This window comes from Rhinopithecus bieti, unplaced genomic scaffold (genome assembly GCF_001698545.2).
Source record: "Rhinopithecus bieti isolate Rb0 unplaced genomic scaffold, ASM169854v2 scaffold_65646, whole genome shotgun sequence".
NCBI lineage: Eukaryota > Metazoa > Chordata > Mammalia > Primates > Cercopithecidae > Rhinopithecus > Rhinopithecus bieti.
The window spans coordinates 483,129-492,843 of NW_016825020.1; the positions used below are offsets into that span (position 1 = coordinate 483,129).

A 9,715-nucleotide genomic window follows, 5' to 3' on the forward strand; every position below is an offset into this window, starting at 1 on the left:
TCTTCTGCAGAAGGAAAACCTTTCTATCTCATATTTGCCTGGCCCCTGCTCTGTTGCCCACTGGCGGGCACTGCCTTCACTGCACAGGGATACACATGCCCAAGGAGGAGAAGGGAGAAGCCAGGGGTCCTGATGATTGGGGTGGGCGATGGGGTGGGTGATGGGGTGGGCGATGGGGTGGGTGATGGGGTGGGCAAGAGAGAGCCTGGTGTGTTTAGTACCCCTCCCTCCAGAAAATAAAACATGCATTTATGTTAAAATGACGTTTGCTTAAAAGTAGCATGTTCATTGTAGAAATCTGGAAAGGGAAATAAGAAAGAAGAACATGGAAATTCTTTAGAATTCCCCTCTGTCAGTTAGAATTAGGTTCAGTGGCTCTTGATAAAACCCAAATAACAGTGTCTTAAATGTGATGAAAGTTTATTTCCTTCTTCTGTAATTATAGGTGACCCAGGGCGGATATGTTGGCTGCACCATCACTAGGAACATAAATGCCTACTGAATGCTGCTCTGTCTTCCCCAACATGTGGCTTCTATCTCATGGTACAAGATGTCTGCTTCACTTCCAGGCATCGCATTTGTGATCCAGTCAGTAGGAAGAGGGAATAGCAGACTAGATTCCCTACCCCTTCCTCCCCCAACCCACAAGGATACTTCCAAGATGTCGTACATAATACGCCATGTATGCTGTACTGGCCTGAACTTAGTTGTGTGGCCACACCTAGCTGCAAGGGATGCTGGGACATACAGTCCTTATTTTTAAATCAGGAGTTCTGGTTTCTAAAGGAAAAAGAGAACGATATTGGGAGACAGCTGGTAATTTTGGCTACATTCCTACACAGTTTAGGGTGTTTCCTTCCATACTTCATTTTTCTATGCCTAGGGAGAGAGAATTTATTTAACCAAAGATGAGATTATATTTTACGTACTTGTCTGTAACTTGATTTTTTTTCCTAGTTAAGGATACATCAATAGCCCTTTTCCATCTTATTAAATAGACTTCTGCAAACTATTTTTAGCGTGATCATTCCTTGTTGAGCTGGATGGTAATTTATTTAACTAAACCCCCAGTGATGGAATTATAAATCAGATGTTGAAGCTAAAGCTTCATGACACGTATGAGATTTATTTTTCCCTGTAGGATAAATGCCCAGAACTTGGATGGATGGAGCATAGGATTTGGGCATTTGAAGGGGTCATTGGGCAATTGGGGAGCTCCCCAGACTCTGGGCTGTGTGGGGCGGCTTGCAGCAGGCTGTGTAAGCCCCTTCTGCTGTTACTATAGCGATTTTATTATCATCACTCAGATTCCAAGGCCCTTGCCGTTCCATGACACTTCACTTCTGACTCCCCGCCACCCAGATCATGTTGGGGATGGGGTCCTCAGGGCACCCCCTTTTCTTTGTCTTTGCTGTGTTCTGAAGCTCCCTCCCACCTCCTCACAAATCATTGCTTCCCTTTGCTCCCAGCCCATCCCCTGGCCCTCTCAAGTTTCACCATATGTCTGGTGAGGTCACCCCAGCCAAGGCAGAGGTGTCCTTGGGGGCAGTCGGGCCCCCTCCCCAAGCAGATCAGGTTGCCGGCATCAGTCTCAGGGAGTGACTTCAAGGCCTCTTTCTGTCCTTTTTATCTCCAGGGAGAGATTTATCCTCCCCAGGCGACAGCAGCCATGGGTTCCAGGCAGATGGTAGCTCCCCAGGGGCACCCCTAAGGGCAGCTGCTACCTGTTTTAAAGGCTGATGTGGTTCACTGTCCACAGTCACTCACCGATGGAGTGTGATTGGGTGTGTTGGGGACACGTTACCAGTTCAGACTGTCTGGGTTCAAGGCCCAGCTCGTTCACTTACCAGCTGTGTGGCTTTAGATAAGATCTTCACTGTGCTGGGCCTCAGGCTCCTCTGTGGGATGGACATCATGATAACAATGCCTGCCTCCTGGAGTTTGAGGATTCAAACACCTAGAGCAGCACCTGCACATACGGCCCAAAGGTGTAGATAGTGAGTTAAAAAAGGTGTTCTTCTTCTAGTGGCCTCTCCCAGCTCAGTATCAGTTTACTTTGTGGAGCCTGTTCTCAGTTTCTCCCCGTCTCTCCTATCCTTCCTCCACAGACCAGTCTCTTGAGCACCGGCTGTGTGCCAGCCTCTGTTCTAGGCACTGCGTAGACGGCCAAGGAAACTGTCTTCTGCCCTGAGGGAGCTGATACTTTAGTGAGGGAGACGATGCTGAATGATCAAACCTATCCATACTTAATTGATAAGAGCACAGCCAATAGCGGTGACGTCTGTGAAGGGTAACAGGGTTCAGGTGGCTATGTAGTGGGTGAGATCCTCTCTTATATGGGTCCAGAGAGGAGGGACCTCCCCTGCCAATTGAATGTCTTGGGAAAAGCTCTGTAGGTAAAGAACAGCACGTGCCAAGGCCTGGATGGTGGGGTCCTGGTATGTTCAAGAAATGAAAAGGAGACCAGTGTGCCTGCGGCTGAGCCAGTGGGGTGAGAAGAGCCCACATTAGACAGTCTTTGGGCTGTGGAAGAGGTTGAATTTTTTCTAGGTTTTAATCAGAGCCTCTTGTAAGGCAAGGATTTCTTGACCTTGGCACAGTTGTTTGCGGTCAGCTGTGTCTTTGTGGGGCTGCCCTGTGCACTGGAGGGTGTTTAGCAGCATCCCTGGCCTCTACATACTAGATGCCAGGAGCACCCCGTCCTCAGTTGTGACAAATGTCTCTAGACATTGGCACATGTCTTCTAGGGGGCAAAATCACCCCAAAGTTGAGAACCACTGGGCTCAGGCTAGGTGGGACCGGGGTGGGACTAGCCTGGCATTGGGAGACCTGGTTCTAATCTGGGTTTTGTCACCAATTTGCTGTTTGACCTCAGACCAGTGTCTCATACTCTTGGTTTCTCCATCAAGTGGGAGCTTGTTGGAGATGGCAAACTCATAATCCTTCTAACCCTCTCCCTGCCACATCCATGGCAGACATCACTAATCAATCATGATGTGGCTTCCTGCTAAGTCTAGAGCTCTGGGGACCATGGAGACACTCAGGCCGGGAGCCGAGTAAACAGCCCCTCTGGTCCTTCTCTTATGCCCCAGAAGACCTGGGTATATACTTAGAGGAACTTGAACGCCTGGGCTCGAGGAAACCTGTGCATCACCTAGAGGAACTTACCCCAGTTGACTACAGCTGAAGGAACTTACACCTGAGCGCCACTGTTTACAGTAAGGATGCTTGAAACAAGTGTCTGCAGCATGGTAGTGATTACCTTATGCTGTAATTTTGACTAGTAAGCAATGAAGTGAACAACTTGAGGTCTGTCTTATTGTGGATTCTCCAAAGAACACGTCCCGAGACTATTTCAAGGGCAAGTAGCGTACTTGGGAGGTCACCCAGGAGGCATCAATAGGAGAGTGGGGGAGTGAGGCAGGGAGGAGAAGGCAGCCAAGAAGGGTGTGTCATCAAGTGGGTTACCATGGGGGCTGCCGGAGCTGAATCCCATCAAGGCACTCGGGGAGATAGTGTCCATCGAGTGCCTCAGTTTCCTCATCTTTCTTTTCATGCCAGGTCCTGCTGGCCGTCACTGAGGGCTGCTCCCAGGCAGTCTTACTTCTTCAGCACTTCCGGCCTGCCCTGTGCATGAGAGCGGGGCCTTCAGGCCCAGAGATGCAGGCACTGGCAGCTGGATGTGGTGTGCGGTAAGGGTAGGGTCTGGATGGCAGATGCTGCCCGGTGTACATATCAACATGGGTAAATGTGGAAGATGTGATGTTGAGTGAGAAAATCAAGTTGCAGAAAGCACGCTACTTATAAAAATGTTGTGAACATGCAAAACAGTTTTCTCTCTTGCTTATAGATGCACACGGGCTTGGTAAGTGGGCAGAGGCATGTGTGGGAATGAGGAGCACCAGCTCCAAGTAGCTTGCAGGGAGGGAAGGTGCCCAGTGGCTCACCTCTCTCTGTAACGATTCTTTTCTGCCTTTTCTGTTTAATACATTGAGGTTTGATATTTGCATGGTACTGTGGGTAAACTGAACTAATCTCAAGCACATACTGCTGGGGCTCTGCATATGCAGCGACCTGTGTCACCACTGCTCAGATCAAGATAGAGAACGTTTCCAGCACCCCCGAGAGCCTCCTCATCCCCTTTCCAGTCTGTGCCTCCCCCAGACTTGGTGAATTTCTTTTGCAAATGGTCTCAAGCAAATTTGGTGTAGTGTTAAGATTTGCCAAAGCTGCGTAGTGATGAGTTTGTGGGTGTTTGTTGTTTCTCTCTATTCTTTTCTGTATCCTTGACGTACTTCATCATCATATTCATACAATGAAGAGGAGGACTTGGGCAGATGTGAGGACAAGTAGTCCAGGCACGGGCAAAGCTTCTGAGGCTGGAGGAGTTTCTCAGGCAGCCCTGGAAATCCTGAGAACAGTATTGAGTCTAAGGGAGGCTTCGGAGATGAGAGCTGCTTTTGACCTGAGTGTTTCAAAGCTGTCAAGCCTTGGACAAAGGAAGAGTCACGCTGGAGGGTCCCTTTCACCATTCCTGCCAGTGCAGGGGACACTGGTGCTGCCTGGAAAAGCCAGTCGTGCCTTGGGCAGCAGGAGGGCTGGGCCCAGAGCCCCTGCTGCCCATTCTTTCCGGGTCACGAGCTGCCCATTGTGGCCTTCACACCGGCTTGTTTGCAGTTCCTCAGTGGGTGGCCCGAGCCTCCCATTGTTGCAGCACAATAGCGGTGGCAGAGCTCGTGTGAAGAAACCAGGACAGGAAGCCCCAATCTAGGCCAGCAGAGTGTGGCACTCCCAGCTTCCTGCCCTCCCTGGCTGTGCTGGGCGAGGCTGTCTTTGTCTCCCTCTAGTCTGGGGAGGCTGGAGACTTGACTTCCTGTCAGTATCCCAGGCCCTGTTAAAACATCCTCTAGGAACCCCGTCCTTATGCCCCCCACCCATTGTCATTTAAAAAACAGGATCCGCAGACTTCCAAGGAGCCTGAGTCCAGGTCTCTGCCATGTGTCAGGTACTGTGCCAGGCACATTCCATACCTTCCTTTGATTTTCAAGCACCTGCTGTTTGCTGAGCACTACATTTGGACCTTCAGGGAGCTTCCATTTACTTTATCCCATGACATTCTAAAAGGTGTTGTATTCCTATAATCTCTACTGGCAAGAGTAAATGAAGACTCAGAGAGGCTAGTGCACTTCCCTGAAGTCACACAGCAGGAAGGACCCGTGGTTGAAACTCAAACTCACCAGTTTCCAAACCTGGCCTCTGTTGTTGGATTGGGGGTTATGGTTTCATCCCAGCCATGATCCCTGCTTGTCCTGGCCATTCCCTTAGGATCTTGTATAGATTGCTTAACCTCAGTTTCCTCATCTGTCAAATGAGCTCTTAACGCAAGATGGGAAGATAGGAGTTTGCATTAAGAAGAGGAGGGCCTCTTGGTGGAGATGACGTTTGAACTAAGGCCAGATGGATAAGGAGGCTGCTCAGGGCAGAACGGGGGAGAACATCTTGCCAACAGGAACAGCATATGCAAAGGTCATGAGGCAGGAGTGTATTTGGCAGGTGGATAGAATCTAGAATGACAGTGTGGCTGAAGATTATTTATATTGAATTATGTGGGAGGATGAAGTACTAGAAGATGAGATCAGAGAGGTTAACAAGGACAAGGTCATGGGGACCATGGAAGGATTTGGATTTTAAGTGCAGTGGGAAGCCATGGAGATTTTAAAGGCGTGGATTAACTGATCTCTTGTACATATTTAAAGGGATCTCCCTGGCTGTGTGTGTAGAGAACAGACTTTTGGGAGGGTGAAGGGGACCAGGAGGGAAATGGCTGTGTTAGTCCAGGCAGGAGATGATGATGGCTTGGACTCGGGGGGTGGCTGTGGAGATGGGGACCAGTGGTTGTAGTGTTCAGGTAAAGCTGGTAACATTTGATGTACTGGAAATGGAATGTCAGAGGAGAGGGACTAAGGACTGCTGGTGGGTTTTGGCTAGAGCCCTTGAAAGGCAGAGGTGCCATTAATCGAGTGGGGAAGAGCTCGGTATGAATTTGGGGAAGGTCAGGAATTAAGTGTTGGACAGGCTGAGTTTGGACATCCCGGTGGAGACATTGAATCAGCAGCTGGAGATAAGAGTCTGGGGTTTCAGGGGAGAAGTCCAGGCCAGGGATATAAACATGGGGGTCATCAAAAAAAGGGGATTTAACCCATTTATGCCAGAGGTTGCAATTTTTTTTTAAATAAAAAATCAGACCTTGGCAATGACCTTGAAGAGTAGGATATAAATAACTCCCACAAGCTTAGTGTTCCAGTAATGGAACTCTAGGCATAGATGGGTTAAAGCCCCAAGACTGGCTGAGATGGCTCTGCACTCTGTGTGGACAGAGACAAAGCTGCCTTCCTATGTCTTGCCTTTTTCTGTGACTCGCCTTGTGGACTGTCATTGCACCCCCTCCCAAGAGGCTTGAGTCTGGGCAGGTGGCTGGGCTCCTGGGGGCAGGCATGGACGTGTTGTGTCTCTGGGTGATGGAAAGGATCTGACAGCCGTGTGTGGAGGGCCACCCTCCTCTCTGCTTACCTGCCCCGCTTCCCCTGACCCCAGCACTATCTTGGGCTGTCCCTGCCATCTCTCAGAGATCTCCCCAGACAAGCGTGGTGGGATGAGACAGGCTCTCGCAGCCCCTGTCTTAATCAGCCTGCACCTGGGTTCTGTGACAGGAAGACCAGGTGCTCACCTGGACCAGCCCCTCTGGGGACTCCCAAGCTGTCATCTGTCTTGGCAGGGCAGGTGACTGATAGGCCCCACAGCTCCCCATGGCCCTGCGGCTGTACCAGCACCATGAATTCCTTTTCCCAGGGGTCTCCATGTGGCTGCTTCCAGGTTAGGCTACAGCCAGATCCCACATCCTGGAGTTGGGGCAAACCAGGCGGAGGTGGCTGTGGGTACTGGGCCTTGGTCTCCCTTAGGTGCTGACTCTGCTGTCTCTCCTTCCCCCAACATTGATCGCTGTGACTGTCTCACCCCATCTGTGTGACCCCTTGACAGCTCTTCTTTCTGCCATTTTTCCACCCACACCACCTGGTGCCAGGCCACCGTCATCTCTTGTTGGCACCACTGCACCCTACTGCCCTGGTCTCCCCACTTTTACACGCAACCTCTGAAATCCAGTTCCTTGCAATAACAGAGAGCTCTTTCACCAACACTTCAAAACTGGGAGATTTCTCTTTTTAAAAAAATTCTAATTTCTGGCTTCATTAAAAACAAAAAACAACAACAAAAACACCCAAATCTGAACCTCTGGTGGTCCCGGGCCTGCGGCCTCCCCACGTGGCCCCACGTGAATGGTGCACCCTCAACTCCTGCAGCCCCTGTCGCTTCTGCCCTGGTATAGTCACACTCATCTGCTGCGTCTCACGGAGGAGAGACGTGATTTGTCTGTTCCAGGCTCCTGAAAGGGTGGTAGAAGGACTGTGGTCCATTCAAACAGTAGATTCCTGGCATCTGGAAGGAGGCTCTTCGTGAGATGATCTGGAGGGATCTCTGAGCTATATTAAGTAGAAAATCCAGGTGCAGGTCATCCAGTGTATGTTGCTATTTTTTGGTGTGTAGAGAAGTTAAAAAAAAAAAAAGGAATAGATGTGTGTGTGTGTGTGTTTGTTTTTGCATAGATTTTTTGGAAGGATACTGAAGAAACTAGTAGCTGGGGTTCCTATAGGGGTTGGAGAGGTACTCGATGGTTTGGGCCTGGGGTAAGGAGACAGACTTTCTGTGTTTTTGCCATTTTATATTTTTGACTTTTGAACCATGTGACTGTGTTATTATTCAGAAGTTAAATTGTAAAGCAAAGTAAAAAAAATTGAAAAGGGAAATGAATTAGAGTCTGAGAGGTGCCCATGGGTGAGGAAGCAGGTGTATATCTCTTGGGGCCAGAGGTTCCTCGAGGGCAGGGGCTTTGAGATTTTCTCTGCTGTTTCTTCAGGGCCCAGCGCAGGGCCTGGTGTCATAGGTGCACAGTGTACACCCCTGGTTTCAGTGTGGAAGCGAGGGCTGTTCCAGTGTGTTTAAGGTGTAAGCAGAGCACGTTTTTCTTCATCCCCTGCCTGTGTCCCTGGACCCATGGTACCTCTCAGATCCTAGTTGGCATTTGAACTTGAGAGCCGTCTGTAGGGCCTTCCATGGGAGAGCTGGAGACGCAGACACTCACCTCTCTCTGCTTCTCTCCTCCAGGCATTCCTGCATCGCATCCGGCAGAACGTGGCTGACTCAGTGGAGAAGGGCCTCACGGAGGAGAATGTCAAGGTGTGGATGCTCGGACTGGCCCCTTTTCTAGAGCATATCTGTGTTGCTCTATGCCTTGCTCTTCCCATGCTCAGAGAGTGTGCATGCTGGCAGAGGCGTGTCACCCGCTGACTGCTGGCCACCAGCTTTGCCCTGCCCCAGCTTACTCCCTGTAGCCCCTGGAGGCCTCTTGTCCTGTGAGCAAGCTGTGCTTGGTGGACGTCAGCATGAATCAGCCCTGGGCCCCACTTTCCAGCCCAAGACTTCCCCTCTGTGCTCAGTGTGACCCGCCCCCCGTCTTCCGGGCTCCTCGTGTCGGGCCCTCAGGCTTGGAGCCAGTGGAAAATCCTCTCCCAAGTGCCCCCGGGAGCCTGGCACCTCCAGTCCCTCTTCTGGCAGCCCCGGCCCCCGCTCCCGCCCTGGGCATCCAGTGTCCAGGCAGGGCTGATGAGTAATTGGGTCCAGTTTGGCCTTGGCCGTGGCTCTGGGGAGTTTGAGGAGGAGATCAATAGGCCTTCTGTGTGCATGGCTCGGCTCCAGCCTGGCTCTCCAGGCCTGGCTTTTTGTGTGACCTCACTCTCTGAGCTGCCTTTCAGGCTTTGGGGCTCTAAAGGTCCTGGTGTCCAAGGTGCCCAGTATTTGCAGCACACAAAGGACTCGGTCATAGAAGACATTCCCCCCAAACGCCCTGGTTAATCTGGACGGTGGCCTTGCATGTTGACAATGCTACACCGAATTATTTGCATAAGAAAACTGAGTCTTAGAGATGTCAAGGACTTGCTCAAGGTCTCTGCATGGCTCGTCCTGGGGGTAGGGGGTGTGTGTTCATGCAGTGGGATCCTAGGATCTAAACTCTATGCCTGCATTCATTTGTTCACTCATTCATTCGGCAAATATGACTGAGCACCGACTGTTGACTCCACTTATTTATTATACTATTTATTATAGTTTAAAAATTATTCATTATAATTGTAAACTGCGACTTAGTACAGGTTTTTTTTTTTTAATGAGGTCGAAGTGTCGTATAGTAAAGGGTGCAAATCCTTAGTGCTGAATGCAGTGTGTGTCTCCATACACATGCACCAGTGTAACCGTGACCCAAATGAAGGCAGAGAGCATTTCCCAGCCCCAGCTACCCACTCTGGGCCCCCTCAGTCAGTCCTCCCTCCCTAAAGGTAATCCCTGGTTCCAAGTACCATGGATTGATTTTGCCTGTTCTTGAAATTTGTGTTAAAGTGAGCTCTTTCGAGTCCCTGCCTGCCTGTGGGATTTGCCCGTGATGTTGTGTGTAGCTGTGGTTCCCTCTTTTTCTTTGCTGTATGGTGTTCATTGTATGAATGCAACACAATGTACTTATCCATTCTCCTGGGGATGGATATTTGAGTTATTTCCAGTTTTTGGCTGTTACAACTATTCTTAAAAAAAAAAAAAAAAAAAAAAAAAA

The 9,715-nt window shown here is 50.0% G+C and overlaps 1 protein-coding gene across 1 annotated transcript in view; it reads left to right on the forward strand.

The window, feature by feature from the left end:
* The window catches only part of PREX1 (phosphatidylinositol-3,4,5-trisphosphate dependent Rac exchange factor 1), a 213,473-nt gene that overhangs the window by 76,300 nt on the left and 127,458 nt on the right, over window positions 1-9,715 (forward strand). Inside the window, 1 exon segment of the mRNA XM_017862768.1 lies at window positions 8,221-8,292. The gene's annotated coding sequence lies outside the window, so the exon portion shown is untranslated.